The sequence below is a fragment of the Streptopelia decaocto genome (assembly GCF_964273445.1).
Source record: "Streptopelia decaocto genome assembly, chromosome: 15".
In the NCBI taxonomy this organism is placed as follows: Eukaryota; Metazoa; Chordata; class Aves; order Columbiformes; family Columbidae; genus Streptopelia; species Streptopelia decaocto.
In genome coordinates this window covers 2768345-2795562 of record NC_138670.1, presented here as the reverse complement: position 1 = coordinate 2795562, position 27218 = coordinate 2768345, and positions in this window count along the sequence as shown.

The following is a 27218-nucleotide window of genomic DNA, read 5'->3' as shown; positions in this document are numbered from 1 at the left end:
AGCGTCACCTTTGACCCCAGCCAAAACATCCCTCATTGACCTCATAGAAAAGCATTTGGGGGCAAAAAAAACAACAAAACAACTAGAAAGTGACTGATGATGTGCTTGTGACGCATTTATCAGGCAGGATGTTAAGCCGCAATTGCACATTTCTTGCATTAAACAGATTAAGAACTCAAAGCTGTACATTTTCTATACATTTTCAGATCTACAACTGAAAGACGCAGTGCATGCTTTTCTGTCATGGGACAAGGCTACCTTGAACACAGGAAAAAAAAATATGCCAGAGATGATTAATGGGAAAGAAACGAGAGCTCTTTCCAAACAGCATTAGTGAACAGGTAGGGGAAAACTCTGAAAAAGACTTGAAATGCATCAGTGCCCGAGCCAAGAGAGCGCACGACAGTTCCATCCCCTCGAAAGCTGCCTGCTTTCTCCCTCTGCAGTTCATCCATCACCCCCTCCAAGAGACCTCCACAGAGAACCTTTTCCAGGTTGTGATCTGATAAGCGTGGCCAAATAGGATAACAAGGTAAGGAAAGCTCACTGAACTCCCATGTCAGGTGGAGTACCCGCAGAGATGAAAACAGATACCATTTTTCTTTTAAAACAAAAGAGACCAGAAAGCAGTGAGAAAATGTAATACGGATTCTCTTTTCTCTGTGCTGGTAAGTGCTATTGGCTGCCACTTTCTAAGATGATCAAAGAGCTTATAGAACCCTTTACCATCAAAGGCTTTTTCCATGCCCAGGAGAATGAGAAATCAAGTCACAGGTGGGATGGTTCAGAACTATGTTTGTAGGTGCTGAATGGCAGAGCAGAACAAGCTAGAAGACATGCTGACCGTTGAAGCCAAGAGGAGCCAGAAGCACAGATGTCCTGAACTGCCACATTTGAGATTCCTCAGCAAGTACCCAGCCTTCTCAATGGGAACGAGAGCCCCCTCATTTTATCCCCAGCCCCATACATGAGAAAATGACTGCAAACCAGAACAATGCAGAAACATGCGGCAGCGTGATTACCACTTCTAGTTTTGCTCTTTTACACCTACTGAATTTCTGCTTTTCTTTGCTGTCTTTCCATGGTTTTCATTTCAGTTGTGAACTGTTCGACGGTGAGGTCTGCCATGGACTAACACCTCCATCATGCTCTTTTATTTGTGGGGAGACTTGACTTGCTTCCTAGATCAGATTCTAACACAGGAATGTTGAAGTTTGCTGTATATATCTGCAAAAGCCAATACATGAGTAATAAGAGATTTGAAACAAATAGTTCTTTCTGCATTAAGGGACGTGAATTCCCCCTGCAGCACCCTGAGCCACTGACAAGCATTACACCTGTTCCTCCATGCGTTGTTGTTGCCAGTGCATATTTTAAATCCTGTTCTTCTTGCTGTTCGATGGATTTCAAGCCACCCCATGCAGCACAGAAAAGAAAATTGAAATTAGCATTATCTAAACCTGTAATTGAAGTCATATCAATTTTTCTTCATTGAAAAATTAAAGGGAATAATCCCACACTTGACAAAAGAAAATGCGTTGTCACATGTTTAAGTCAAAGTTAATTATGAATTATGGATCATTTGAAAGAAAGCAATACAAAAGTACCCACCGGGCCTGTATCCAAAGTAAAAATGAATTTATGACAAAGTTGGTATTGACCCATCATTTATAAAGTCTGTTAAATTCATCTCAGGCTGGGCTTCTAGTGGAAGATGATTTATTAAACAAAGCAATATAAAATGTAATGAAATAGATTAAGTCTCTTTTTGAAATATTGTTATCCATTAGATCTGGTAAATTTAAGTCTGTTTAAACATGAAATACCACTTTAGCAGATACTCCAGCTCCTACCTAAACGTGGAGCTGCTAATGCTTTAGTCTCCTATGTTGATAAACCTTTGTCAGGAGAATAGATGGCAGCAACGATTTTATTTATTTTTAGGCTTTAAATTAATCATCTTTAGGATATCTCAACAATTGCAAATCTTTTCTGCCTCCACAAAGACTACAGATTTTCTCTAATTTAGATGCAGAAGGGCTCCACCCTGCTTGTCAGGGCAGCTGAACAGAGGTGTTGGTCAGAGCTCAGCAGTCTCCCAAAGGGGCTTTGTCCACACCGTAGTGGAAATGGAGCAGCAGCAGCACAGGAGATGCTTCATTTGGCATCAAGAGAAAGCAGCGGCGATGCAGGTGCACCAGCAAAAAATTCATGGTGGCAAACAACTGGAACATATTCATTGGTAGGCAAGGACTTGTAGGCGCCCCTTGCGGTACGTCTGTGTTGTGCAACGGGACACGACGTGGTCCTCTGCGGGCTGGTGATAATCCAAGCCGCGAGGACCACGTGCTGAAGAACAACAGGGTGGTTGTCATGCCTGTGACAGGTGGTTGTGATGGGAGGTTGTCAGGCCGGTGCGGTGCTGCCGCTGGGCCAAGCCAGCGTAAATGGAGCCAAACAGCTTCCAGATCTGAGTGGAAGTGTGGTTACCTCTGCTAAAGGGTTTATGGGCTCTCCCACCATGTAATACATTTTCCTGATATAGTCTCTGTCTCCACAATGTCTCTCTAAGGCTGCCAAGTATTCTAGTGCATTTTAATTTTGGATAGAACAATGCAAGTAGGAGTCGATGTAACTTTTCTTGCCCATGTTGTGTAGACCTTGGCTCTGGGTACATCCTTGAGGGAGGGGAGGCTGGAGGCAGCCCACGGTTCCACTCAGCAGATAAATGTTTGGGACAACTAGTGACATCTGTTAACTCTAAAGGAAGACAGACATTCAGGGACAGAGCCAGGTACACACATTAGAGCTCAGGAATGAATGTGAGTAGCCTCAGTGGAATCAGAGTGTCCTTCATAGCACTCAGGTACCTGTTGCCACCAAAGATGAAGATGCTCCCTCTGCAGAGCTGTGCGTTGTGGCTCCAGCTCCCGTGCTCTGCCTGCGCGCCCTTGGCTGGATCTCCGGTTACAAGTACCGGCATTCATTTCTTGACATAAATCTCAGGCGTGCTGGCTAGGATGGTTTATAACTTTGCTTCTCTCTGTGTCCCAACAGCATTAATTCAGTTGTAATGACTCCTGTAAAGATATCATTTGAATAGTAGTGTTCTATCAGTTTTACTTTCACCGTTTTTCCAGAATAATCCATTCTCTTATATCACTTTTACTTTTCAGTCCTTGAATGTTTTAGTGTTTGCGCATAATGCAAAATCTTATTGCCACAGGAGAAGCACTTTCTCTTTTTTTTTTTTTTTTAATTTATTCGTAATTAAAAACTCTCATGTTAGTGACAGTTTTCAAATCTGACATGACATTTTTATAATCTAGTTAATATCTCGAAAGGTTTTTCTGCATTGCAGCCTGGGAATTATGCAAATTAAGATAATAAGAAAAAAGCATTGCCTCAATGTTGTTTAATCATAAAGCTGTGACTGAAGAATTATTATTGTTTTTATTATAAGAAAACTACATTACAGGTTTTTCGCCAAAAGCAGGTGAGAGCTCAGTACATTCCTCACTGTAAGAATTCTCTTTTTCTTACAGTTTGCTTTCACAGACAGAAAGATATAATAATAGATTCACTGCCACTGCAAATACACCTGGCCCGAGTCCAAAGCTGGTGTTGAAGTTAATAGAAAGACTCGGTAATGGGCTTTGGGATCAGGCCCTTTATAAATATAATTGAGTGTCATACTTTCCACTCATTTTATTCCAGGGCACTTGATGTTTTATGCTACAAGATCTTATATGTACAGAAACGTTTGCACAGCATGTGCTCAGCCTTGGCTGCAGCAGCTGGATGCTGCTGTAGACTAGGTACTAAATGGGCAGTTGTTTCTTTAGAATGACTCTAAATTTTTAATTTTGTGTCTCTACAGTTAATTACTGAATTCTTATCCCTGTATTGGGTTGGGATTAGTGGGACTCCCTCAGTGCACGGGCAGCTAAGAAATGCATCGCAGCAGTAATCCATACATCTCATTTATCCCTTAGCAGAGATTTGCTTTGGCAGAGGCAGACACAGGCAGTTCAGAATCTCCACAGAGCTCTACTTACAGTAAAATAATATGGTTTGATGGCACGAAGGGCTGGTAACTCAAAGCTCCACGCTGCTCTGTCAAGGAGGGAGGCAAGTACTGCAGGTTGGCCGTATTTTTCAAGGTAGAGGAGGAGCAGAAAAGGAGAGACTGACCTATATTTGGAAGTCCCAGGACTGCCAATGGACAAGGATGGGACACAGACTGAGCACAAGGCACGGCCCAAAGGTACACAATATTTAAAAGAGGGGATTACGCGTTCCTTGTGCATTCACTACAGCCAGCCCCTCTAGAGCTTTTCTATGAGTAAAAGTAAATAGTGATATGAGTGCCTAAGCTGAGAATCATGCCTAGAGCCCAACTCCTGCAGCCAAATGATTTATAGCATATTTACTTTTCCTGACCATCCAGCCAGCAGTCGCCTTTAAGCTGCCATCATTACTGTGTCACTGGAGGGTGTATTATTGCTCCAATTTCTTACTCATTTTCACTCTGCTCTTTCTAATAATTGAGGGCCAGGCAGGATTCATTAAACCGAGACTTAGACTGTCACAGAATTCCTACAATGTCTGCCACTACCAGGTGTTTTTGTTGGTTTCGTTGCACATGCCAGGGTGGCCCAAAATGCATTCAGTTCAGTTACCTGGTGCCTGTTTTTCCTTAGTGTCGTATGTGACGTGCAGAACTGGACAATTCATCCCACCAGAAATCTTTCCCAGACCTGTGCAAAACAGTTCAAGCCACTGCAAGCCTTAGGGCAGCCATAGAAAACTGGCTTATTCCATAGAGTATTTGGGATTTTAGTCTGAGGACCTATGTTGCCAGTTATATCTTCAGACACAAAAGCTGACCTGAGGCTCTTTCCCTCCTGTCATTTCCCTTCATCAGAAATGAGTCATTGACGGTGAAAGATCAAAAGTAAAATCAGTGCAAGGGAGCTACAAAGCGCCCAGTTTGAGTGTGTGTACATGTGCTTCTGGCGGTAAAGGGCTGCAGGTGAGAGCTATGGATTTCAAAGAGGCGGCACGCAGGAATGGAGCTGCCTGTTCCAACCCCACGATGGCGGAGCGAAGGGTGTCCATGGGGAGGGACTGAGCTCTGGGCTCTCAGTAACAACTCCTGCTTCATCCAAATAAGCAAATCGCATTTGGGCTTACCCTGTAAAATCTACCTGCAGAGGACAGCAGTTCTCTTGAGTTCAAAGGCGTCCGTGTTCGCCTGTTGTAATGTTGAGCTTCTTGCTGCCCTGTGAGGACTGTGTGCACAGCACTCGGTTCAAAGTATATTTATAACGTATATTTGAGTAAGCTCTTTCTCCAACTGTCCAATATCTGAGCTATAAACATTCCCCATTTCTTATATATTTGCAGGTTGTGCCAGGCTATAGGAGAACTGTAACTGCTACACTAATGGCAAGATCAATTTTGCATGTGTGCTATACAGAACACAACATATACATGTCCATAAACTGGAAAGACCCTTAAATATGAAATCATAAATGCCATACATTCACTAGCCTTATAAAATTTTACAAGTATCTGATGGCAGAAATTCATTTACACACCAGAATAATTCTTATATAACTGAGAAATGCCTTTAGCATAATTTACGAAGGTTGCTTAGCTGATATTTACAGCAGTTGCAGTAAATCCAAGATGCAGCTTCAAACACAACTCGCAGTATCTCCCTAAGATGTAACCTAATACTGTCAGGAAGCGTCAGCTTTAAACAAATAACTCAACACAACACTGTACTAAATAAAGATTATGACAATCTAATGTGGATCTTCAAACTTGAGATGTTTAGGCACAGCTGAATTGTATTGTTTTTCTTTTTTAAAATAAGAGGTCGGCCAGGAAAACAGTATTTCAGAGGTCAATCAGTTCACAGCCCTCAAATGTATTTTGCTATATTTTAAAATTTCACTACAGAAATAACACTATGACCATTTGTCTTGTCCTGCCAGAAGGGGAACAGGAAAGATGACACAGCATCTAAGTTTTAGTGAAATAAATACCAGTAATTTCACTGTTCATAGAAAATAATCCAAAAAAACCTGCAAAGTAACACAGGGCTATTTTAATGATAAAGCCTACAGTAATTACACTGCCTTTGGTTGCATTTCAGAAGACCGCGTACCTTGTTTTTCTCTGTATACGCACCTCCTGTGCTTTATTTTCACATACTATTAGTGTTATAGTGATAACCACAATCCCAAACAACCTTAATCCCCCCTCGCTCCACTGCAATTTATTCCTCAATGGACAAAAAGGGCTCAAGCAAAACCAGGCAGAGAAGGGAAGTGATAAGGCCCATGTCACACAGTGGCTCGGTACCAGAATCAGAAATAGAACCCAGGTCTTCTGAGTCAAATGCTGGAGCCTTATCTCTTAAATCACACAGTCATCAGAAACAAACCCCAGTTGTAGGTCAACTGGCTGATGGGCATATGCTGGTTTGCTGAAGGGACACGTGACAGGCTTAAGCTTTCTCATCTTGTCATGAGTGCTCCTTCCCAATGGGAAAGATGTGTTAAAAAGAGGAGATGTGTTGCCTTTGGAGATCCATTTTTTAGAACGTGGCAAATCTTCACTTTCATATCAGAATTGCTTCCCTTTTGTCCCTGCTGTGATAATGTTGTGATAATGACTCACGATTAACCACATCTGTATATAGCACTTAAAATGCTTGCCTCAGGAAGATGGTATTTTAGAGAGGGAGAAGTATAATAACTTGCTAAGTACACAACTATGAGACATGGAAAATAATGAGTGTCTTACCTTAAGTCATGGAAAGGTATGAATCAGAGGTAACTTGTCACGCTACAGCAAAACAAAATATTCAAGCGTAACTTCAGATGTCCATGGGGGAGCAACAGATTACAGCCCATCCTGTTGTTTATTTGCTATTCTCCTGGCTCTGCAGAAAAGAAAATATGATATTACAGCTGACTAGAATTTCTGATGGAATGCAATGGGTTGTAACAAGTTTATCAATTGAGCTAGTATCTCCCACCACTGGAAAAAATAAAAGGCCTGCTCGTGCAAAAGCTATCATTTCAGTAATCTGTGTCATTACATCTCCGTCTTCAGGGAGCTGAGCATGTATGCTGCGTCGAGGTTCAAATGGCTGGGTAATGGTTGATTGCCTCCCATTCCCCAGGCAAGCTGATGTTCTGCTGCTGATGTTACTAGCTAAATAATTGGGAAGTGATCTTGTGCATAGAGTGTTAACCTAATGCTTAGTGAGATTAGTGAAATAATTAATTGTACCTATTCAGGATGTAACTGGTTGGTGTAGAAGGGAAATTGCCTTCCTCCCTTCAGAGTAGGGGGAGCCTACCATTGAGAAGCATTAACTTCACCACAGATTAGGCAAGGATATAATAGTTTTTCCTATTGCACATCAAAGGTGAATCAAGGCACTTGTAGGAGACGTAAGAACAAAAGGAGATTATTGAAAGAAGTGGCCAGTACTCGAAGACAAGAGCTGTCTAGAGCCACATTCTGCCAGCAGTGGGAACGGTCATTGTCCCTTTACAAACAGCACCTTGGCCATCGACTGATGGCGTCTACACGGCACAGCGCAGGGCTGCACACGTCGCAATGGGTTTGGAGCAGAATAACTGTATTTATGAGGTATTGCTGCTTTTCTGAACAACGTGTGGTACGTATGCAGAAGATGGTCCTGGCAGTGTACATATGATCATTGTTAGATGGAGTAGGAATCAACACGAAGCAGCGTTAGTATCTGGGGAATCACATGGGGACTGTGCATTGCCAACAGCGTCCAGCTACTACCCCTTTGCTCCCCCTGGGGCACCAGAACGGCTGATGGAACCAACCACAGCCAAAAAGCAGCAGGGAGAACTAAGCATCTAAGAGTTTTATATTAATGCTAATATTTTTAAGTGATCGTGCTATAATTGCTCAGAAAACTGTTACTTAAATGTAAATTCCGCGAGCAAAAGAAGATAAAACAGGCATTCAAGGCACATTTGGTTTGCATTGAATTAAAAAATGAAATTAGCCATTCAGTTGAAACTAGTTTCCTAGCCTGTAAAAATGCTATAGATTCTTGTACCTGACACATAATACTCTTTTGTGATTAGATTATTAGTTTAATGAATAACAAAATTATCTCACTGTTTCTTCCTGATTTTACTGCACAGATTAAAAGAAGAAACAAGTAGGAAAAGGGTCATACATGAGTAGTTAGATTAGACTTACAAATCTTATCCAAACCACATTTCAATAGTGAACTACAAAAGGAGTAACTCCACAAGAGCCAAAAATTAAGAAGAAAAGTTTTCAGTACATAAAACAATGCAAGAAATAACACATTCTGGACTGTAAGGACACCTGCTCTGCTGGTGTAGGGTGGAGTGAGGAACAGGGTAACAAGAAATAGTCAGAAGTGTATATGACCATGAAAATTCAATGACGAGTCCCCCTTAACTGGCAGAAATAATGAAAGGAAGAAGGAAAGTGCAAAACTTTCAAACTACAGTGCTCTGGGAATGAAAAGGCGAGACTTGTAACTATTTATAATTATTTAATTGGGACTCTTCAGTTAATGCTGCATTAACACTTTGCATAATCTAATCTCTGCCTTTCAGAAAGTGCTATTTTAAGCTTTAAAATTTCATGTTGCAATTTTCAGGATAAAGAATTTTGATTGTAATGATAGATGAGGGACTGTTTGAGAAGAGTGACACGAGACAAGAATGCAAAGCTGTGATTTCTCTCCCTGGCCACAGCTCTCCTCTTGCACTGTGCTGCAGAGAATTAGGAGCAAAGCGTGAACCCACAATTAGATTAATCCTACAATTGATTCCAAAAGGTTCAATGATTAAAAACAACTATACAGAATCAACATTTAGAAAAGAACCAAACACTATTTATGCACCAGTAGCTTTGCAAAAACAGGAAAAAAGCCCTCAAGCCAGAGGAAGAAGCCCAACGTTTAATTTATATAAATTGCAGCCACCTGCTCACTCCATTTCTAAAGAAAGCTTTTTCTGCATGCTATAAATCATTTTCTCTAGCTAAAGAAATCTCTGGGAGTCTCACATATTTAATTCTCCATCTAAGGTTGCCAACCTTTCCCCTTAAACTGTATGTATGATTAGAAAAGTAGTTAGTGATCACCTTCAGCCAACCAACCATCACCTGTCTCTGGAAAACCAGATGCATACGTACATTAAATGCAACAACATGTGAAAAAAAACCTGTATAAAGACAGGCAATCCTGCTGCACTAACAAAATATTGATTGTTAATATAGGGCACTCTACTAATGCCTGTGGAATGAAATTCTGACATACGTTCTGTGGAGCTGTTGGTGCATGCAGCTTTTTATGATACCTCATTTGGCACTAAAGCATTTCCACAGGGTGGGTTTCCAGGTGACTGTCACCAGCAGAAAAGCAGTGGGTGTCAGTTACGAGAAACAGAAGTTAGAGGAATGAACATGGAGAATAGATTAATGTTATTACATCATAAAACAACTTAAATGAGGGCTTACATTGCTATGCTGTATAGGAGTAAACTTCTCCATTGGGAACTACTTTTCAAAACCTTGTCACAAGGGACTCAAATAATGCAAAGGGCTGCCCAAAGAACAAGGAAAATACTTTTCTCCTCCAATAGGTCATCTATTGCTTCAAGCAAACAAGTTCATTTTTGGTCTTGAACAGTTGCAGGTCACTAGAACATCTGGTTCTTAATTACTGGGCCAAATGTATCCCCTGTGCAATTCCACAGATGTCTAGGGAAAATGAAGGTTCCTGACTTTAATAAAGTCTTTGTAAGTACTTTAAAAATATTTATTCAAAAAGACTTTAAATATGCTGTCTTGGAGGGATCACTTGAAGTAGGATATATTTAGGAACTGAAGGATGTTGGACTAGTACTGTCAAATTTGGATGTTTTTCTGTCACTTCCAATCTTCATTCATTGTAAGGGGAGAGCGAGGGAGGACAAGGATTGTATTTACAAGCCACTGTTATTTTATGTCAATTGATATTTGCCATGGCTGCTGCTCATGACTCAGATTTCTTTACTATTTAGATTCTTTATTCCTTAGAAGTACCCAATAAGCGAATCATTGCCAAGAGCTTTTACAATTTAAAACATGCTTGTGGCAGAATTGCCAGAATGAATATGATTATTTCCCTCTGAGCTCTAATATGTGTTATCAGTATTGGAACAGTTAAAGAAAGGATAAATGAAAACATGTCCTTCTCTGAATTTGATACGCTGCAATATGCCATGTTTGCCTGCTAAGTATACATACCAGTATATAAACCAACTTTAAAATATCTACAAGTAACCCCCAAGCCTAGATGCACAGAAATGATTCTATTCTATGAATAAATCTTTACATCCATTAAACAATAACGGTACTCTGGCTGAAAGTAACCATCAGATTCTCTCCCTCAGTGTGGCTCTGCCCGTTGCACAATGTTTCAACAGGGTGAAGAAGCTAAAGGACAGGAGGGCTCTGGGATTTCAGTTATCAGATACATTTAAGGACTCTCAGGAATGGTTTGGTAGAGCTGATCCTTTTTCAGGGTGGGATATACACCTACATGACATCTTGAGCTCCTTTTTAGATGTGTTTTCTACCACTGTCTGCAATTCTGTGAGACATCGCCCCTGAGGAAAAACCCCTAGATTGACATGCTCTGTCTACACGAAGTGGGGAATACAAATCTCGCAGCTGAGGGTACCTACCTCAACACTGCTACGCCAGCGACACCCACGTCCACATGTGCAAAGGCTCCAGCTGCTACCGTCAGAGCTCAAACAAGAGCCGTCCAAAGCTGCCCCATGGCTGGTGTGGGTTGGCAGAGCTCACCCCAGCGCTCCTCTCCAATTTCACACAGAGAGCTTGTCTACGTTCCTCCTTTGCAGAGGAAGATAAAGGTACATGTTCTAGAAACCAGGAACAAAGAGAAAAACACCACCATATAATCAGTACTGCTACTGTCCTTCCTTCAGAACCATCGCATAACTAATTTCTGCCCGGATGCTGGCTCCAGCGTTAGTTTTCTGCCTTTAGTTTACCTCATGGTTCCCAAACTTTTATCTTCATATTTTCCTCCATTTTGAAAAAAAAAAAGCAAAGAACATTTCTGTGCAGGAAGCAAAATGCTTTTCATAGAATGATAGAATAGTTTGGGTTGGAAGGGACCTTTAAAGGTCACCTAGTCCAACCCCCCCTGCAATAAGCAGGGACATCTGCGACTAGATCGGCTTGCTGTTAAACATCCGTGACTTGGGCCGCTACTACCTTCTTGTCTGACCTTTTCCTTATTTTGTAAACTTGTTCTTGCAGCTGAGCTAGAACTTTTCTTCTGAACTAATCCTCTATCACACTTTCTGGAAATGAATTTCTGGCAATGGCATTCTTTTTTCGCCCTTGGAATGGCTGCTGATGATCACAGTGTAGGACAGGGGCAGGGTGGGTTGAAAAATACTTCCAAAAATACATCAATGCCATGTATTTCCTACCTGGAGGCCTCTGCAAAGCAGCAGTTGGATTTAATCAGGTTTCTAGCAGACGTGCACTTGACCACAAAAAAATCAGGTCCAGACAAAACTCAGCAAAGGAGCCAAGATCACAGCAAGTGTAACAGCTGAACTCACTTTTGTGCCTGCAGGGATGCTGGTGCCCAAAGACCAACCACCAGAGTGTGACGGCACAGGGATGTTCACCCTGGTGCTCTCTATACTTCGTGCACCTGGGCCCAAAACGGCTGAAATTGGGGCTTTGCACAAGTTTTAGTGCCCTGCTAGAGAAACTACACACCCAGCGCATTCCCCTGGATGGACAGTATTGCTACCGCCTGCATCAGGGGTTCAGCTCAATGAGGGGCAACTGGTGTGTCCCGTGTGGTGTTTGTTACGTGTTGCCGGACCTTGTCACTGACAGATCTGTTGTTCTGTGTTAGCAGATACAGTGCAGAGCTAATTCAGTCAAAGCTGGGACTTATCTGGGAGTTAAAATAAGGAGAGGGAATTGCAAGTGTAACTACGAGCCTAGTAGAAACTCAGAATCTGAGTCTTCACACGAGTGATTAATCTCTGGAATCATATTGAAATGCACGTGATCTAAGAAAACAGTGCTGGGAGCTTTTGGCAAAAATCAGAACTATTGATTTTGCTGGTGTGCAGAAAATACAACAATAACAATGGCTTAACTCAAGGTATTTTTTCCCTTTGTTGTAGGAAACTTTTGCAGGTGGAGGAACGTGAGGGGAATGAGTTGTTATCCACTATTAAGTCAGCCCATTTCACACTGACTTGAAATTCTGCTGTTTAGTCAATGAGATAAGTGACCAATTCCACTTTTAAAAGACTTTTTGAAAAATATCTCTTGAAGGTAATGCCTCTAAACTTTCATTTGTATTTTTATTAAACCTGATTACTAAAAATTGAAAAGCTACTTGCTAAAATAATAAAAATTTAAATTTAAAAAAAAGATGTATCAAATCAATATGAAATGAAATAGTTGTAATGATTTCACAATGACAGAGTACGTGAGGTCCAGCCCCCCTGCTGCAGGTGGGGTTCACTTCTTCAGCCCTGCGGAGTTTAGTGGGATTCTGCCCACGTATCATCCCAGGTGGTCTCATGAAAACACTTTAAAATGCATTTTAGCATCTGATAAGTAGCATTTTACATTCTGACTTGTATATACTTCAATATTCTCATTTACATTGCATATTTGCTGTTTGTGGGTGATTGATTTGATTTATGAACTGATGTTAATGTACATTGTTTACTTGTATGAACTCAGATTTTGTGCTGCATTGCCTAACGGTAATTAGAGATAGGAACCCTCCTGATTCTGCCTAAGAAACGACTCAGGAGTCTAAGGAGTTTGGGTTAAGAACTTGGAAGAGAGGGCATTTCTGTCGTAATCAATGCTGCACACACTCAAATTAGCGGTGGCCTTGCTAATGGCTTCTGTAGCAGTAGGATTAATGATGATGCCTGGATGTACCTTTGAATCAAAATAAGACTGGTAGATTAAAGCTAAACCCATTTATTTTTGGAAGAAAATGATCACCATTTAGAACTGTGACTGACATGTCCCTCTTATTACTCTTCCTCCAAACGTTTTCATAAAGACTTTCGTGACAATTTCTTCTCTTTTTAAAATTTTTTCACAGTGTTGGGATTAAATCTTACCAAGAATTTTACTGAGCTGTTTCTGAGTTCTCAAGCAGTCCTGTATGGTGTCAGTCCCCCTCTATATCAAATCTTCAGTGTTTCCAGCTCCTACAAAAATACACTGAAATGTTGAGGGCTATACTGTAAATATGCAAGTAAAATTCCCTTCAGCACAAGCCTGTGTAACTTGGTTACTGCGGTTCCACTCCACTGAACACCTCATTTGCAGCCCATACCATGACTCTAGATGACTTTTTTAAGAGCAAAATAACAAATAATTGCAGGTAATGCTATGCAACTTACCATCAAATCAATACAGCAGAATGAAGAGGGAATGTTAAAAGCAAGAGTGTTTCCCTGTTCATGCTGGGATCTAGCACACATCAGATATGTGGGTGTTTTCAAAGAACGAAAAACATTTGACTGGATTATAAGATATTTGCCTTCGATCTTGAAGAGGTTATGCGGAAAGACTGAAAAAGCAGCTATAGCTCCATCAGGAGTCGTTACATTCTCATAGGCCATCCCTGTTCTCTCAGGGCTTTCATATCTGGCTGTTGAACTGGAAAAGACTTGACCCTAATCTCATATAACTATTAATACCAGGACAATGCAGCTGACAGCAAGAAAAAGAACAGAGAGTAAAACAGAAAAACTATGATGGGAGTCATCCCGCTGTTAGAAAGGAAAGGGCAAATCTCAGCTGATGTAGAAACAAATGTGTTCAATTTCTCTCAGCATTTGCTTTAATTATCTTCATAGTGGTTGAGCCTCCAGTTGGTTTTCAGTGACTTTTGAACCTAGAGCTCCCAAATACTATAGTTTATTACCAAAGAGACCAATTCCCCTGCCAGCTAGAGCAGAATGGAAACCTGTTGTCAACCAACAGCAGGGAATAATGTGCTACATCCAAAAACGTTGGTTTCACTGGAAACATCTGGACTGGTTGTGAATATGTCCTATCAGAGGACTGATAAAGCACACCAAAACTACCATATTAATGCAGAAAAACTACTTTAATGGGGTTAGCACTGGTACTGGAGCTCAGCTCCAGAGATGGCTTTATTACAGTGGTGCGCAGAGCTACAATACTTCTATACCCACACATTTAATCTGTTGAACTCAGTGGTAGAATTAGGCTTAATTAGATTGTATTTCAAAATTTCAGTTATTGTGGGTAGAAAGTGTTGGAGAGAAACAAATGACTAATTTTTAATTCACACTATTATGTGTTTCAGTTATAGCACATATGCTACATAAGAACAGAGTGCAGAGAGATTTCAGCAACACTCAGCTGCAACAGCATATGCTAGTGAATATCTGCTTTATTCTATTTCTTTTTTCAAATTTGTCTTGCAGCTTTGAGTCAACTTCATGAGTATGAGTCTGGTGTCACTGGCAGCTTTATAGTCATAGAAGCCAGCAAAAGTACATCAGTGTAAAATTAAGGTTTCTTAGATCCAGCATCAGCTATTTGTTGCATTCAGGTATGAACATTCAAAGGGAAAAGACATACTGACCAATCCCAAACTTCTTATTGAAGGTAAAGGCTTCTTTTAAGAAAGTAAATTATAAAAGTGTTATAAAATGCGCATTTTCAACTTTTATTCCACTTTGCACAGTAGGTCAAAGTGCAGAGGGGGACAACGTTTCTATCACCTAATCACAGGTCAAGTGTTTCTTACCTACAGATTTTAAGACCAAAGAAAAGAACCCTCTGTCCTTCAACACTTCATGAGATTGCACTGGAGGCAGAGGACAGGTCCCAAAGGAGAACCCGTACATCGAGAGACTGAGGTTTGTGTGCCACCACCTGCAGGAGATGAGGTTCTGTCACGCTGAAATACCATTAAGAAAGCAGAGGTCCCCCAGTCCATTTTGAGGAGAAGGAAGGTTGAGGCAGACTGCCTGGACAGAGATACAACCTGAGACACAATGGACATGACCTCAATGCAGATGGGGATCCAAGTTTACCCTTGTCTCCAGCAGCAAGAATGATTAATGGAGTACAAGCGTAGGAGACATGAGTGAACTTTAACAAACTCTGGAGCATGCTGAAAGAGATGATTTGTGAGCTGTAGCTTCTCTGTGGGCCTTTCCCATCTCTGCATCATAAATATGCACGCTGGCTACAAAATGAGACAGAGAACACCGTCCTGGCCTTAAAATCTCTGATCCTCCTGCCTCTTCGTCTTGTCTGTCTGTGCATGTCTCACCCTCTTCTTTGGATAATTTATAGGTGTATCCTCTTTATAAGCTAAGCTTGAGAACAGAATATAAGAACTAATAGTTGGACACTGTGAATGCCAATGAACTGCAGAACCCAACTGCCATTCAAACATTTCTTATTCTCTCCAGGTGTAATGTAGGTAGGGCAGACAGCAATTTTACCACCTGCCCTGAGAAAGGAGCATCCACAGCTGCCCTGAGAGGCAGAGCAGAGAGAAAGCTACACCTCAACCTCTTGTTCCTCTGATTTCTTATCTCTTTTTCTGTAGAGAAGCTGCATGCAGCGACTTGAGCAGACTACAGCAAGGGCTGGGAAGCGAGGCTCTGAACCCGTCCGTCTTTCCTTCTGCAGCAGTTTAGCAGTTCTTTATTTAGGGGCTGTTACACTGAACAAGGCACGGCAGAGGCACGGAGTGCGCCTGCGCTCTCCCCAAGGCTGCTAAATAAGCCTGGGACAATAACGTTTACAACAGTATGTCCTGCTTACAGGTTTGTAAATCTCACTGCCATTTTAAGCTCCCCTTTTCATCCCCGCTGGTTTTTGGCTGTAGGCAGTGTTTGTTGTGAACATCAGCCCCTGGACCCTGTGGGTGTTTTTCATTCAGATGCCATTTTTTTGCAGAACAGCAGTTGGGTTGTAAAAAACCCAATGTCTTAACACCAAAGAGGTGCTGAGATCCAGGCTTCTGGTAAATCTTCATCTCAAGAGAAAGCTAATTGTGTTACCAGCAACGTGGAAACAATCCAGGCAGCCTGTCCCTTCTTTCCTGGGGGAACGGTGAAATCCGGGGAGGAGCTGCCAAAGGTGGAGGTGTTTGTGGTGCAGGTTGGCCAGAGCTGTGACAGCCACACCGCAGAGCCTGGCACCAAGGTCCCTCAGCACCTCTCACATCCTCATTAAGATCAGGGCATATTGCTTTTCAACTAAAGGGATTAAAGTCCTTTTGTTACAAGAAAATGCCCTTTACTGACTTGATTGCTGTAAGACTGTCTTGAAAATATGCTTAAATATATCCCTGTTTGTTCATTCTAACCTAAGTCAGCACAGAGCCTCAGTGACTTCCAGTTGCAAATTTAGAGCCTACGGTGATTTAAAAACCAAACCAAACAAATACTGATCTATTACTGTTTATCAGAGCTGGAGTGAAGAAATTTCTAATTGATAAAAGGTTCTTAAGTCATCAGTGAAAACAGAAATTACACCACAAAGCCTTTTATTTCAGGAAGAAATAATGAGGAAAATAATACCTTCCTTCAAATATAATCACCATTTTAAATCCAGCTAAGCAAGAGCATACAATCTATTCAGATGGAAGGCCTTTTTGTCAACAGACTGTAAACTAGTTTAAAAAAAAAAAGAGAAAAGAACTCTTTGATTTTAAACTGTAGATAAAAGTTAAACCCACAAAGCAGCTGAGAAGAAGCAGAACAATCAACCATTCCCCTACTTCCAAATGCAGCTAATTGCCTCCAGCACCATCTTAGCACTATGGAACAAATCAGAAATCAAAAGCTATTTAATGTCAACACATCTAAACTATAGCAGTGGTTTTCACCAGATTATTAGAAAGCAATTTTCTTTAATTCAGCAATGGAACTTGCATCAAATCTCAGCCTTACCTAAGCTTTGGCAACGCACCAGGAGAGTAAATGTCAGCTTTGGTTCCACTGAGAATATTTTTCTTCTTGGATTTCAGAGAGAGCTCGTTTTCCTGCGTCCACAGAGACCTGCTTTACCCTCAGGGGCACTTGGCACCTAAACAAAGAAATTCTGTTACAATTGTGCTTGCTTTCTCTTTACATTATCTAAGCATTCCAGTAACACAATGTATGAGCAGGCCAAATGTTTGAGTTACAGTACAATGAAGTTTTAAATCAGGCTTCTGATGTTTTCCTCCCTTCCATTCAGAGCCACCTACAACAGGCACTAATGATATGGTCAGGGAATAGAAACCCGAAAGTTAGCATATCTTGTGTTACCTCCCTCAGATCAGATGGAGTAAGTGTCATTGTGTGCTCTTGGCACAGTGCAGTGATAAGAATAAAATCCACTCACACACATTACCAATGTCACAGAGTATTTTGGCCATTGGAAATATCCCTACCCGCTACTTGCATCCAGTATGCTATTATTATAGTATATATTGTAGGTTAGCTGAGATTTGTCTTACTTTTTTTTCCACGGGGAAATCTTTATTAGCCTGACCAATTTTTTATCAAGGAAGGAGTCGGGAAATGGAGCCAAATAAAAAGAACTATGGTGCATGAAGATTCATGTCTTAGTCTCCACCAGGCTGGAAGTTTCTATTCTATTTGGCCTTGAAGTACATGAGGAAGTTTGAATGCTGAGGAAATGTACAAGTCTTCAGCTCTCCCTTATGAAAAGGTTATACTTTTCTTTTGAAAATGCATATTTTTTTGAATCACAGAACAAGCTGTTTCTTCCCATTTCTGTCAGATCCACACTGAAGAGTTCCAAATTTCTTCCAGTAGAGAGCTGGGAGATGCCTACGGCACTTCTTAGGCAGCTCATTACAATGTTTTGTAGCCAACTGTGACTTTCACCCCAGGCACATATATGCTGTACTAGGAAATGGAATGAGAATATATGTTTAGCCAGGAATTTTCATTGTACACAATAGTTCAATGGCCATTTTATTTCTCCAACTTCAGTGCTTTCCTTTCAGAAGTGAACGCTGCGCAGGCACCTGCAGCTGTGTTTAGAGCAGGCAGGTTTCACACAGGCTGGCTTTGTTCTCAGTTTTGTTTCAAGTATAAAAGTGGGGTTTGGGTTGGTAAAATATATCCAACATATCAAAAGATGGCAATTATTTAAAAGCAGCAGTTTCCAAATAACTTTTTTTTTACAGCACAGAATTAACTCTTTAGTTATTTCTGACATTGGGTCATGTTTTGGAGACCCTGCAGTGATTGTCTTTTGAACCAAGAGTGATTCTGCCCCAGTGAGTGCAAAGCCCGGTGTAGGACGGCCTGTCCGTGAGGCAGAGGGCTGGAGTTACAACAACTCTCCTGTGGTTCCCAGTCTACCACATCCTACTGCCTGCATGATGTTCTTCATATCCGCAGTGTACCAGAGGACACCATTGCATTACAGGGATACTGAAGACACTCCGGTGCCTTCCTCCTCCTCAAAACACATCTAAACTACACCAAATGCAAGAGAACAAGCGAAATCTCCAATAGTAGTGAAATAGGTGTCAGAAAAGAAAATAGATATTAATTTCAAGTTTTGGAGAAGTTATTAAACAACAGAGAAAAATAAGGCCGCACCCAACAAAGTCTTAAAATTCAACTGAAAGTTGTCATTGCATTAAGCACTTCGGTTGATGGAGTTTGCCTCCTAATCCTTCCTGGAGTACCTTAAATGCCAGTCCCTCTCCCAGCCCGCCCATTCTTCCTCCATTCCCATCCTCACACCCTCCCTGTGTCTCCTGCATTTGTCTGTGTTCAGCACCGTGACCCCCAGCAGGCGAAGTGACGCTGGTTCCCTCTGTGTCAAGGGAAATGCAGGTGAAAAGGGTCACGATTGCCATGGTGTGTGTTGGTCATGGTCTTGGCCTTGGTTTACAGAGCACTTTTGAGATGCATGATGCTCTGGGTGTGTGAACACAGATTGCCCAGGGCTGAGGGGACACCCAGGGCCATGGCAGAGCAACAGCCACGGCTCCAGAGAAGCCAATCCCATGGCGCAGTCCAAGACCAGCAGCACGAGCAGCTCTCTGAAAGTGGAACTTTTCCTCTTTGGGCTGCATCTGGAGCCCCTGTGAAATGTTTAGAACAGGCTCCAACTTCTAGAAGGTCAAAGATAGGTAAAATACACATCACAGGCTTCCTTCAATGATTTTAGCCACATGCGTGCTCTAGTTAATATTCCTTAAGAAAATTAATTAATTAGGATGAGTAATTAATTATTATCTTTTCAGGATAGGGATCTTCCATAGATTTTTCTAGGGGACAAAAAAGCAAGTTTGTTGTTTGGGTTTTATTTTGGTGTGTGTGTGTGCTACACCAGGTTTTGCAGAATTTGGCACCTTGAGAAGGCTGATATGATTGCAGTGATTTCTTTCAGTTTTGCACTTCAATTTGCACCCTTTTTGCTAAAAATGAGGTCACTTCTGTCATTAGTTTTCACACATCTTTCAAAAAATGTGATGTCTCTTTAGCACTCCTCTTTTGTTGTCATATTCAAGTCTAATTGACATTTCTGTCAGGCCTGGGGGGCACAGCTAGCATACAACATTCCCAGTCTCATCACATGCTTACCAACAGCGTCAGAAAGGGCTGTTCACATGGACTGAAGACAAGACATCAAATATTGAAGTTAACAGAAGAAAAACACTTAAAATTTGCTTCAGCATCCTCTGACATCAATAAGCATCTTATGCTTAGATTCAGCAAACTTCAGGTCAAGTTCATAAAGCACCTTCCGAAGGATGCTTAGCGTCTCTAGCCCTTAACCAATATATTAGCATGTGTAAGAATACTTCATTTTTTTGTACAGGTTAGTCAGCTACTGATGTATCTTTTTATTTCACCAACTATCATGTAGTTCAGTGCCTGGATATTGCCGCATCGTTGCCCTTCCCTGAGTCACTCATTCATTCAATGGAAGAATCAAACTGGCATCCCTGACTGTATTTCAGCTCCCTCCTTTCCCCCGCACTGATTTTGCAGTTTATCCCCCAGCATTAAGAGAAGTGCTATCACTCCTCTCTCCCACTAATGCAACAAATGAAAAGTGCATCTCAGAGGAAACAAACACCTTCAGCAGCTTAAAATGCCGTTCATATTTACCTTGCAAGAAAAGATGAACTACATTCATTTGAGATGAGGAACTAACTTAAGGTAGGTCAAGTATCTTGGGCTCAGTGCTGTTTTCACTCCACATTATACTATATGTTACTGGCGAGCTCTGCGGATCCATGAAATATGAATGCATTTGCCTTGCAGAGCATAATCAAGTAGCTAAATCAGGGTTCACTTCACCTCCAGCACCTTCATGTGTTTGTCAGAATTCCCTTGACATGCATCCCAATGTGCTGAGTTAAATATATTCATAAACACATGATTATTTATAGAATAAAGGTAAGCTCCTATTCTGGACAAGACGTTTTTCAGCACAGGAACAGTCCTCTCTTTGGTGTTTGTATGTCATTCAATTTAGCTAGATCACAAATGTAATGTTGACAGCAGACTCTGGTGCTACAACAATAAGTCAAATTATCATGGTGATCACCTCAACACATACAAAGATCCAGCAACTTTTTAGGGTTTTACTCGAAGCCTATTAGAGTCAGTTGGAAAATGGCCATTGATTTCAGTGGGCTCTGGATCAGCGCCCTCCAGAGAGATCATTTCCTAAAAGAAAATCTCGCAGATTTAAGCACCAGCATCCCTCTGTAACTGAACTTAATTACTTTGAAAGGCCTATACTTCTTGCATTTCATTGCAGATTTAGTGAGAGATTCTATGTTGCTTCCTTTCTACTGCAAATATTTAAACACATGCAGTATTTTATTATTACCTCTCTCTTTTTTTGTTGTTTAATTTCCGTGCTCAGGCTATATGCCCCAAAGGGATTCAAATAGAACAGGGATAAGGAAAGCTTATTAAAAGAGGAAAGGGAAACATTCCTCTGATTACTTCTTTACTCCTCTGTCCACTGTTATACCTTGCTTGCACCACTCTTAATGATCAATTTTATCATGAACTGCAGGGCACTTGTATGACATTGTTGACCTAATTTTTGGTCAACAATACTTTGCTGCATAGGCTCCCAGTCTCTTTCAGTCGATACAGGCTGGAAGTATAATAGGTTGAACATCAGCCAGCCTAAATGGAAAGTCTGTCAGCAGACAAAGCGCTGTTCTGGAGACTGAATGGACTAGAAGGAAGAGGGTGAAGTGAAGCGTAATTAAATATGCGGGAGCTATTTTTGAATCTATTGAAATAGAAGACAATTGAATGGAAAAGAGCCAGGAGAGACTCCGTTATGTTAGAGATAGACAAGAAAAGCTGTGTATCAAGGGTCTGGACCCAATCATCATACGTTTGAATTTTGGAAAAGGTCAAGACCTTGCAGCCCCAGAGTTTGGTTTAAGCAAAGAAGAAATGGGGCTAGCCAAGATGATGGCAGCTGCAAATGGACCACACAGCCAGGAAACCTGCAGAGAGAAGAAGAATGAATAAAGAAGTAAGCATAAGTTTCTAAGGAAAAAAAAATCACAACAAGGAGAAATCACAATATGGACCTGCTTTCTGCAGGTCTTTGGGCAACTATCGTAATATTTGGGTCTTTAATGCCCTGGTGCTGAGAAAACAGTTGTGATCTCTACCTAGGAGACACTAAACCAGCATGATGGTTGTTACTGGCCCATGTGACATTGATCTGTGGATTTTGCTGAGAGCACCTATGGTTTCGGATGTCAGCAGCAGTGGATTAATCCAATTGTGACCAGCAAAATAACGTTGCTACATACAGAATATCTGAGGATTTCATTTTGATGCGAATTTGCTGTTCCTTCATCGGTTCACAGCTGTACCCGTAGTACTGAATAAATGCTCAGTTCAGCGGGAGCCATCGCTGAGCTGCTTCGAGCAGCTTGAAACCAAACTGGCCGTACGTGCTCTTGTGTTTTGCCTTAATCTTTGGGAAAATACCTCATGCAGTCAGAAGTTCCTGTGGTCTCAATCCAGTCCAGCAGGCAGTTTTTAAGCTGTAACACATTATCCCAAGCAAAGTGAGACTCGCACTACACAGGACAGGTAACTGCAAATTAGGAAGTGTAAACGGTGCTCAGGAAGAGGACACTGGAGCCAGTGTCACCACTTTTCAGTACAGTCCCACGCTGTCTGAACAACAGCAAAGCAGAACCGTCCAGCGCAGCTTTCTGTGGATACGTGATTGAGGTTCCTCCTAAGCTGGTTGTTCATGTTGGGATCCAGTTTAAACCAAAATGAGCCATGCCCAGAGTCAAGAGAGAGGGGAAGGTACTTCCAGAGGATTAATCATCCCTACATTTTTGGAACCTGCCATTGGAGGAAGCTGGGTGATGCGCTTAGACAGTATTTTTAGCTGGCTGAAGCTTAAGTTAGTTAAATCAAGAATTTTCTGGAAATGTGGCACCAGGGTCTTTCCTTGGTCTATACTCCTGTTCATGGCAGGACTTCCCTGGGGTCACTTCAGACAGCGCACAATGAACACTGAGCTAAGCAGGAGGACAAATTTTTTGCCAAGAACAAAACCCAATGTACAGTGTCCAAATGAACTCTTAGAAGTTGTTCCCTATGATTGTCGGTTTGTACTTTTTGAATTGAATTGCTTCTTTCCAATTTCCCATACATAATTTGATTATTACTCGTAACTCCTATGATTGAGACTTGTAAAAGCAAAGAATTATAGGCCAAAGGACTTGAACTCAATTATCTGGAGTTTTCTTTTGGGAGACTCATGGAACTAAACACAGAAACTTGGGAACGTGCTGGTTAGTTATTTCTTATTCAAAAGATCTTCATCAACTAGACCTCCTATGGGTTTGGATATTGGATATGTTTGGATGAACCACAAAGTTTGTAGAGTTCATTCCAGAGCATAAAATAGATAAAGCAAGAAAAACTATAAATTGATTCGTCCTAGGGAGAATAAGTAAAAATGGCAAGCGCTTGAATTTTCTTTTTACAAACTATTTAGTAATATTTATTTAATGATTGCCCAATTCAGCTACTGTAACCTATTTTAATAACTCATAAAGCATATTTTATGCCAGCCATGAGATTTAATGGCATCACAGTGGGAGGAAAATCTATCTTGACAGGAAGCTTCTCAAAGCAATGGGAAAAATGAAGCTGAGGGTTTTGGAAGGGAAAAATATTCTTTTTCTTGAGGTAAATGCTTTCTATCAGCTTCTTCGTCTGTGTACTGTAGCCAGACAGCTATTATATGCGATTTGAGTCTGTCAGTTGAAGAGCATGATGCATATTAGAGTGGGTAAAAGTAGTTGTGAGCAAGTTAAATTTAGACCTTATTACCTGCATTATGTTAATGCCTCTAGGTGCTAACAGACTGAAATCCGTTGTGATAGACACTGTACAAGCACATAGCAAGACAGAAGTCATTCAGGGCACGGACTGAATCAAAACAGACAAGGCAGAAAAAGGGTAGGAGGCTTGGGGATGAAAGCAGAGAAAAATAAAGGAACTGGCAGAGCCAAGGGAAAAAATGACTTACGATTTTTTTTGGCAAAAATATATTTCATCTATAAGTGAACATTTGTCAAAGCCATAATATGTTTTCATGAGCTGTATTCTTCTCTAGCCACGTAAAAGCGATACAACCCAGACAGCGTAGACCCAGGTTCCAATCTGGTCTTTAAGAATTAAAAGACTTGGATCTTTAGTCTCCTAAAGGGTGACTTAATGACCAAGCTACTGCATTTCCTTCTCCCCCAAGATGTTTCTGTGAAGGCTTTTCAAAACTTCACAGGGTTTTGTGGCATAGGAAAAGGATTTTCAAGACATCTCCCACCAGGACCATCAACCCTCAGCCCCAGCGGCCCCTGCTGAACCCAGCCCATGCTCTGCCCACTGGACTATGCAGTCTTACGGTTTGGAAACACCGTTTTTCTGCTGCTTTGATTTTTCCTAACCATAAGAACCACTGCTTCCTTTGGAGCTTGGCTTTCCCTTCTGACCTTATTAAGCAAATAGCAGCAAGTTTGGAAACTTTTCTAAGTACGCGCACAGGGACTCTCTTTATTGGAGTCAGAACCACTGGTAAGAGAGCTCACTGACAGCTCTGAGTTTAACCCAACATGCCTGGTACGATATGTAGTAGAGTTCAACACAGAACCTCGAAACAACCCAAAATTACTTAGTATAACAGATTACACAGATCCACTAGTAAATCACTGAGCTCTGAAGTGGCAAAGTCATAACCTGAAGCTGTGACAAAGGAGGCAGGGAAGAGAAAACTGATACTGATCTACTGATTATGGATGGTCATATAGTGTTTTATTTAATAACTAAATACTTGCACAGAATGATTTAATACAAAGAGACACAGAACACGTATGTGTGTAGATACCAGATTAGTAGCTGACAAGCTCCACCATATCGCGGCTCTATTTCTTTGGCTGTTATACTATTTCTGTTTTAATGTCCTGAAAGGTGTCTATTGCACAGTGACAGACAACAGAGAGAGTTCCCATGTCTGCGGGTTTGGAATGGCTGTCATCACACCGTGGTTTGAGGCTTCTCTCTAGCCTTGCATCGCAAGGATGGTAAAAAATAGTCCTCTGGGAAAAGCCTAATTCCTCACTGCAGCAGCAAACAAAGTGCTGTCATTTTGGTGAGTTTTGTTTTGAAGCTTATACAAGAGCTGATGGCATGCCTGAAGGCAGGCAAATATCTCTGAACTCTCTATATTTCCCCCAGAACTCCTTACATTTCAAGAGAAGAAAAATTGAATCTTCTCTTCCCATCCCCTTTCCAATTGTATCTGTGCTCCCTGGATACCCATGGGACTGTCTGATGTCACCACAGGGTAAGCTGTAAAAACGGATGCATCAGAACCATTTTCCTCTGGCAAGTTCATCTTAGCAGTGTCTTCAGCCTTATCAAGCTTAATAACGGCAACGGGAACGTCTAACGAACACAGCACTGGGCTGTGTCTTGGATCTATCAATGGGAATTTACTTTCTGCAGTATTGGAGTACAAGGATGGATGGAAAAATGATACGTAACATTGAAGCATTAACACTTAAGCTTTGGTATTTTGCCACGTTTCTCTACCTTGTCCGACTTTGTTGAAAACTATTGATAAGAAATCCGGCTTCCCTGAGTTTACGGCAACCAGCTCTGTCCCTTCCTCTGCCTGATAAAACTGCATCTTGCTTGTCATGGTCACACTCCGCCTTCTTGTGAACATTCTTGATGTGCCATCAAGAAAAGCTCATTCCAGTCTAATCCCAAGAGCAGAATAAAGTATGAAATGGTGATGATTAAAAAACCAAAACAAAACCGCAGAAAACAAACAAAAAACCAACCAACCAACACTTTTATTATTATTATTATTATGGGGTTTTTTTCTGTAGCTCTCAGGGAGAGGGAGAATTTTCTAGTTTTATGATGAAACAATTTGAACTTCCAAATACCTTTGTTCTGCTGAGCTCTGCTTTGCACACCCAATCGTCTCGAGCCCTGCAGAATCCACCCAGTCGTCATGCAGCTCTAACTACACGTGTACCTCACACCACCCAGCGTGTTTCTGGTCGCTACCTGGATGCCGGCGAAAGCAGAGGCAGAACTGCAGACGAGGTGCAACTCCAGAGCACAGCCAGTGCTGTGTAGGAAAATGGTTTTTCATAATTAAATGCTGATAGCAAAGAAAGAAACCTTAACCTGGCCAGTACTTTCCTTCCATTCCAATCCACCTTCTGAACTAGTTCCTTAATTTTCCTACATTTTTTTAAGAACCGAAGTACCAAAATAAAGGGGTCAAATCAAGTGATCAGATCAAGCCCATGAACATTGAAATAAAATCCCGCAAAGCAGAACACCCAAAGCTGGCACAGTTTGGAGATGGAATATGTGCCAGCAGCAAATGAGTTACACAGCCAAGGTGAATGCTGAGAACATTGCTTTGCAATTTTCTATAGCAGGTTATATGGCCCCTATTCATATAAAGGCCTCCAAGACTTTAATTTATTTATACTTAGAACATATTACACTATGGAGAATGAAGAAATATTTTTCTATTCATTAAGACAGAGAGGGACGAAGAGACCGAACCAACATAGAATATATTTAGCCACTTACTTCCCATTAGAGGATTAGAACAAGTAACATGTTTACATAATTTATTCACCTGTACTGCTATTACAAATAAAACTCAACAAAACCATACTAGAGAAAAACAATACGAGCATCTTTTGCAATATAAGAGCTCGGCAAAGATACATCAGAGTATGTACCAAATACACTCCTTCATTTGGCGTGTCCATGACTCTTTGTGTTTCTTAGTGACTGATGAATATTTATGTAAACCACCACTTCAATTAGAAACCTAGTGGGATAAATTGGATGGAAAAATACTTCCAATGCAGCAGATAAAGGAAAACAAAAAGAGAGAGAGCTTTTCTCTCTTTGTCTATTGCCACCAAAATAACACAGGCAGTTACAGGTATAGTACAGGGATGTACCCCCTAAAGTGTTTCCAAACTAATAACCTTTGAAACAGATTTGCAGCCTTGGAGAGGCAGTGGGGATACACAGGGGAATAAGATTTGATTGAGGATGAACACCGGCTCACGCACTCATTAAAGTAGCCTGCTCTGCAACAAAATGTCACAGGGTCACACCCAACCTGTATACTCGGGAAAATCTCTGTTTTGATTATTTTACCCCAACAACCCCATGGGCTGCGTGAACTTGCAGAAAGTGAACCTGGTGCCTTGATCCTGGAATATCAAATCATCAGAAGGGGCAGCAAATAGCTGCTGCAGCCACGTCGCAAGCTACGCTGTGGTGGCACAGCCGTGTGTGAGGTTTTGTGTGCACATGTGCAGCAAGGGGCCTCACATCTCAGTTTTGCCTTTTTGCCATCAGATTTCTGAAGAATAGCACACTGAGATTTCAGCTGACATTTGTGTGTGTGTGTGTGTGTTCGACAGGCTGGTTCATGTCTAAAAAGAGAAAGAAAATGGTATATGAAGAGCAGAAAGAGAGCTTCAAGCAGCTCCAGGATCGATT